We start from the raw sequence: 6115 nt of genomic DNA on the forward strand, positions 1-6115 counted from the left end.
GTATAAATATTAAAGTGATTTCTTAATTGCATTCTATTTTGGGCCGGATTGGCAAACATTTTGATCTGAACTCAAAATTTGAGTTACATATATATATAGGATCCGGACTCCTCCCCGGAGACCTAAAAAGGAAGATGATGGTCAAGGAGAAGCTACAGTTTAATCAGGCACTAATGCATTACAGACCCAGACCGTCCGATCAGAATCCAGATTCCAGTAATTTAATCCAAGGTGGAATGCACGCGGTCGTGTGTGCCTAAGTTTGTATTTTGTAGCATTCTTTGCAGGGGCGGAATTAGAATATTGAGATGAAGCGGGTTAGAAAATAAATGCTAGTGTAATTTTATGTAGTTTGTGTTGCTTGGTTTAATTTCTCTTTGCATTACTTGAAAATTGTAATTGCTCTTGGTTTGAATCTACTGACTATGTCAACCTGTTGCATTGCATGGAAGGTGTATGATGAAATTCCCAAGTGAAAGTTTTGCTAGTATCTGGATCTGGAAAGTATAATTTTAATTGGTGTCAATCTTACCAAAGCTGGGTCAGTCATGCAAGGATTGAAATACCACGTCTTGCTTTGGATCTTGTTTTAAACTTTTAATTCATTTTGAGCTTTGCATTATATATATATAGTGGTACTTAAAGACTTGCTTGAGAATTTAATTAGCTTTTTCATCAGGATACAATTTAAAATCAGTGTACAAAGTTTTCTAAATTACATACAACAAAGTTTTCATCAGGATACAATTTAACTAGAGTAGTACAATTTTTATAAATTACATACAACAAATTTCGTAACTTTTTCAGTACGAAGTATCATAATTTTAATTGCAATATAAATATACAAATTGTATTTTATCTAGTTGTCACCTCATTTGCTTTATGTTATTGATTATATACAAATTTAAAACCCAAAATACTTGAATCTCCACCAGCAGAGAGATCAGATGGGTTGAGTAATTTCTGATTTATTCTAGCAAGGAAACTATTTTAGAAAAATTACTACAACTCATACAGTACACACAAAAGGCTACAAATATTAAACAAGCAGCAAGAACATATGATGCTCATGTACCAATTACAAATCCAAAACTAACGATATCCAAAGATGTTCATGATGACAAAGTTCATAAATATAATTGCTTAGAATTAACCAAAGAGTGAGTAACAGTTCTTCCACACACTGGATTATTCGACCTGGGGGCAGGATACGATCGCTTGAGCTTACCGGCCTTCTGTCAGTCAATTACATAAAGAGTTAGAGCTCATGTATTTGACACAACTCACCTTAAACTTAACAACATCCTTGCTTCTCTTTATCTAAGAATGTAGAGATACTTGTCATAGACCTCATCTTAAACATGAGGCGATATTTCATTCTCTTTATCTTGATAGTTTTACAAACAAAAAGAATACAATCAGTACAATAATTAATTACATGAACTAATTTTAGGTATCAATCAAACATGAATAATTTAGATCGGTCTCAACTAGAATAACCAACCTAGGCCGGACTAATATAATTTAGCTAGGTGGTGCATGAGGAACTACCCTCTTGAATAATTATGAGTACAATATTATGTGTGATATATATATATGTGTAAAACACACAATTATAATTTGAAATTTATTGCAATGATATAAAAAATAATATGTAAATCACTTATTTAATTGTAGTCCTTCTTTGATGTTTTCTACTAAAAAAATTTTGAATGTCTTTTTTCTGTTTATATGTCTGGAAGAAAAAAATGTTTTATTTTGAGTGTTGACACTAACCTGTGGAATGAGATACTGCTTCTAATATGTCTTCTTGATTTTCTCTGATCTCCAATTACAAAGTGTTGAAAGATCCTATGATCTTTCATTACATAATACCAAAAGAAATAAATGAAAAGCATTTTTCTATGAAACAATCACAAAATATTGTAGCTTATAAATAGACAACATCGTACATATCTAAATTTCATGAAGGTATATTATATCACATCTTTTGTATGGAATGAATTTGGTAATTCATACATCGTTGGTACACACCAATTTTGTGTTTTCATTTATATTTTGAATTTAAAATCTAGAGGCAAGCGTTCATGCAATGAGTCCAACTTTTTATCTGATTGGAAAATATCAGTCCAAATGAGCAGCACTATAGTGATCAGAGGCGAATACACGTTTAATGAATAGGGGTCAATTGACCCCATTCATTTTTTTTTTTGTATTTATACTCTATTTTAATATAGTTTAAACTAAAATATCATGGATAGTGTGAAATTGACCCTCCTATTATATAGTCTGAAAGTCTGATTCTGCCCCCTGATAGTAATGTTAACAACACGTCAGGATAGATGTCGAGAACATAAACCAACTAAAGTACTACAACTTAATAAAAAAAATCTCAATCTTAATAAAATATATACATCAAAATTTCGTAACTTTTAAGTATGAAGTACTATAATTTGAATCACAATATAAAGTATAAACATTGTATTTCCATGTCTAGTAGTGACCTCATTTGGTTTCTTTTTTATTGATCATATACAATTACAATTTACAAACCCAAAACACTAGAACCGCAACCAGCAAAGAGACCAGCTGGGTTGAGTTAGCGTGGCAGCCCACCTGGCCCTTACGGCTAACGAGGCCCACCTAACTTAGGCCCGTCAGCTAGCAATTGATTAAAGAGAAAAATTACTGGACAAGTGGACTTTGCTGCTCATCAAATTCTCAGATTAGCTTGCTGGTGGAAATATTGTTTATATATCATATTATATACGAATTTGTTCCGACGACCTAATCGCATAACAGCACCCGTTCATTCAGTGCAAATGTTAGAAATTTCCATCTATAACTTAATTTCTACCTGTGCACTCCTATGTATGTAATTTTACATTCATGATATTTGTGTAGAACTATTTATTTAGAAACGATATATGGCTGCCTTTAGCATTCTATTTTTGGGGTGTACCCACAAAAGGCTTCAAAAATAAAATGAGCAGCAAAAAAATATGGATAAGGATTTTAACAGAGCAGTTTTGGCTTCATGGAGCGCTGTTTCAATTCTATAGTTCGTTCTCTGCGTGAAGTCAAAACTTTTTTTGTTAAAATATTTATCCCAAAATCAGACAATCATACAGTGTTATCAAAACTGGACAGGACCGTCGGTTGAACTGAAAAAAACAGTCAAAACCAGTGCAACAGACTGGGTTTCGTTAAAAAGTGTGGAACGTGCAGCTGAAAAACCCGAATTTCTATTACAACTTCGAATCTTCAATTCATATCTCTTTCTTCTTCTCTTTTCTTCGAATCTCTTGTGCGATTCCCTGCTGTTTTCTATTATAAACTAAACAAATTAGAGAGAATCACAATAATGATCTAATCTTTGTGTTATTCTTCTCTCTACCGAATTTCTTTCGAGCTTCCTTCCGCTCTGTACAAGAGAATTGACAGTTTATCTCTTGTCTTCTTACAATCTGTCACAAGAATTTTCACATAATTCTATGGAGTTTGTGTTGCTTGCTTTAATTTCTCTTAGCATTACTTGAAATTGTAATACCTTCTAGGTTTGAATCTACTGCCAATGTCAAGCTATTGCATTGCATGGCAGGTGTATGATGAAATTCCCAAGTGAAATTTTTGCTAGTATCTGCACCTGGAAAGTATAATTTTAATTGGTGTCAATCTTACCAAAGCTGGGTCGGTCATGCAAGGACTGAAATGCCACGTCTTGCTTTGGATCTTGTTTTAAACTTTTAATTCATTTTGAGCTTTGCATTATATATATATATATATGGTGGTACTTAAAAGACTTGCTTGAGAATTTAATTAACTTTTTCATCAGGATACAATTTAAAATTTAAAATCAGTGTACAAAGTTTTCATCAGGATAAAATTTAACTATAGTACAATTTTTATAAATTACATACAACAAATTTCGTAACTTTTTCAGTACGAAGTATCATAATTTGAATTGTAATATAAATGTAAGCATTGTACTTTATCTAGTTGTCACCTCATTTGCTTTATGTTATTGATTATATACAAACCCAAAATACTTGAAAGAGATCTGGTGGTTTGAGTAATTTCTGATTTGTACTAGCAAGGAAACTATTTTAGAAAAATTACTACAAAAGATTCATGCAGTACCCAGAAAAGGCTACAAAAATAAAACAAGCAGCATGAACATAAGATGCTCATGTGAGTAACAGTTCTTTCACACATTGGATTATCCGACCTGGGTGAGGGATACGATTGCTTGAGCTTACCGACTTTTTGTCAGTCAATTACACAGAGAGTTAGAACTCAGGTACTTGATCCATCTCACCTTAAACTTAACAACATCCTTGCTTCTCTTTATCTAAGAATGTTGAGATACTTGTCACATACCTCATCTTAAACATGAGGCGATTTTTCATTCTCTTTATCTTGACAGTTTCACAAACAAAAATAATACAATCAGTACAGTAATTAATTACATGACTTAATTTTAGGTATCAATCAAACATGAATAATTTAGATCGGTCTCAACTAGAATAACCAACCTAAGCCAGACTAATATAATTTAGCTAGGTGGTGCATGAGGAACTACCCTCTTGAATAATTATGAGTACAATATTATGTGTGATATATGTGTGTGTGTGTGTGTGTGTGTGTGTAAAACACACAATTATAATTTGAAATTTATTGCAATGATATAAAACATAATATGTAAATTGCTTATTTAATTGTAGTCTTTCTTTGATGTTTTCTACTAAAAATATTTTGAATGTTTTTTTCTGTTTATATGTCTGGAAGAAAAAAAATGTTTTTATTTTGAGTGTTGACACTAACATGTGGAATGAGATACTGCTTGTAATATGTCTTCTTGATTTTCTCTGATCTCCAATTACAAAGTGTTGAAAGATGCTATGATCTTTCATTACATAATAGCAAAACAAATAAATGAAAAGCATTTTTCTATGAAACAATCACAAAATATTATAGCTTATAAATAGACAGCATCATACATATCTAAATCATACATATCTAAATTTCATGAAGGTATATTATATCACATCTTTTGTATGGAATGAATTTAGTAATTCATACATCTGTGTTGGTACACACCAATTTTATGTTTTCATGTATATTTTGAATTTAAAATCTGGAGGCAAGCGTTCATGCAATAAGTCCAACTTTTTATCTGATTGAAAATTATCAGTCCAAATGAGCAGCAGTACTATAGTGATGTTGGCAGCACTTCAAGATAGATGTAGAGAACACAAAGTTTTCAATTAAGTTGTACTACTTTGTGTTCTCAATATAAATATCTCAATCTTTATAAAATATATACAACAAAATTTGGAAATTTTTAAGTATGAAGTACCGTAATTTGAATCACAATATACAATTACAATTACAATTACAATTTACAGATCCAATATACTGGAACCGCAACCAGCAAAGAGATCAGCTAGGTTGAGTTAGCCTGTCAGCCCACCTGGCCTTTGCAGATAACAAGGCCCGCCTAACTAAGGCCCGTCAGCTAGCAATATTTTGATCTTATTTTTTGGGATTCTTTAAGATTTGAGTGAGTCTATGGTACTATGCATATTACGATTTGGCACCGTGCTACGGCTCTATATTTGAGTTTTCGAATCCTAACGGTGGATCCGAACCGTTCATCTTGTTCTTCATATTAATATGTGTTTGGAGACCAAATTTTACATTTTTTTACTATTTTTTGAAGTTTATTGAAAATCACTGTTTTTGGATGGTCTAGAATTTTCAGATCAAGTGATTTTCTAAATATCTAAAAAAAATAGTAAAAAATTTTTAAAAAATGTAAAATTTGGTCTCCAAACACATATTAATATGGAGAACAAGATGAACGGTTCGGATCGACCGTTATAATTTGAAAACTCAAATATAGAGCCGTAGCACGGTGCCAAATCATAATATGCATAGTACCATAGACTCACTCTTAAGATTTTATATATATTTATCATTTGCAAGTTTACGAGAATTGCAAGATTTCGTTTTATTTGAGAAGGTAAAAATGTTTAACAGCATCGGTAAAATATTCATGTCAATAATAGCAATATTGTTAAAAATAATAATTTATGTCAGTTTATACTAACGA

Source organism: Carex rostrata, chromosome 32 (assembly GCF_964058835.1).
Source record: "Carex rostrata chromosome 32, lpCarRost1.2, whole genome shotgun sequence".
Lineage (NCBI taxonomy): Eukaryota > Viridiplantae > Streptophyta > Magnoliopsida > Poales > Cyperaceae > Carex > Carex rostrata.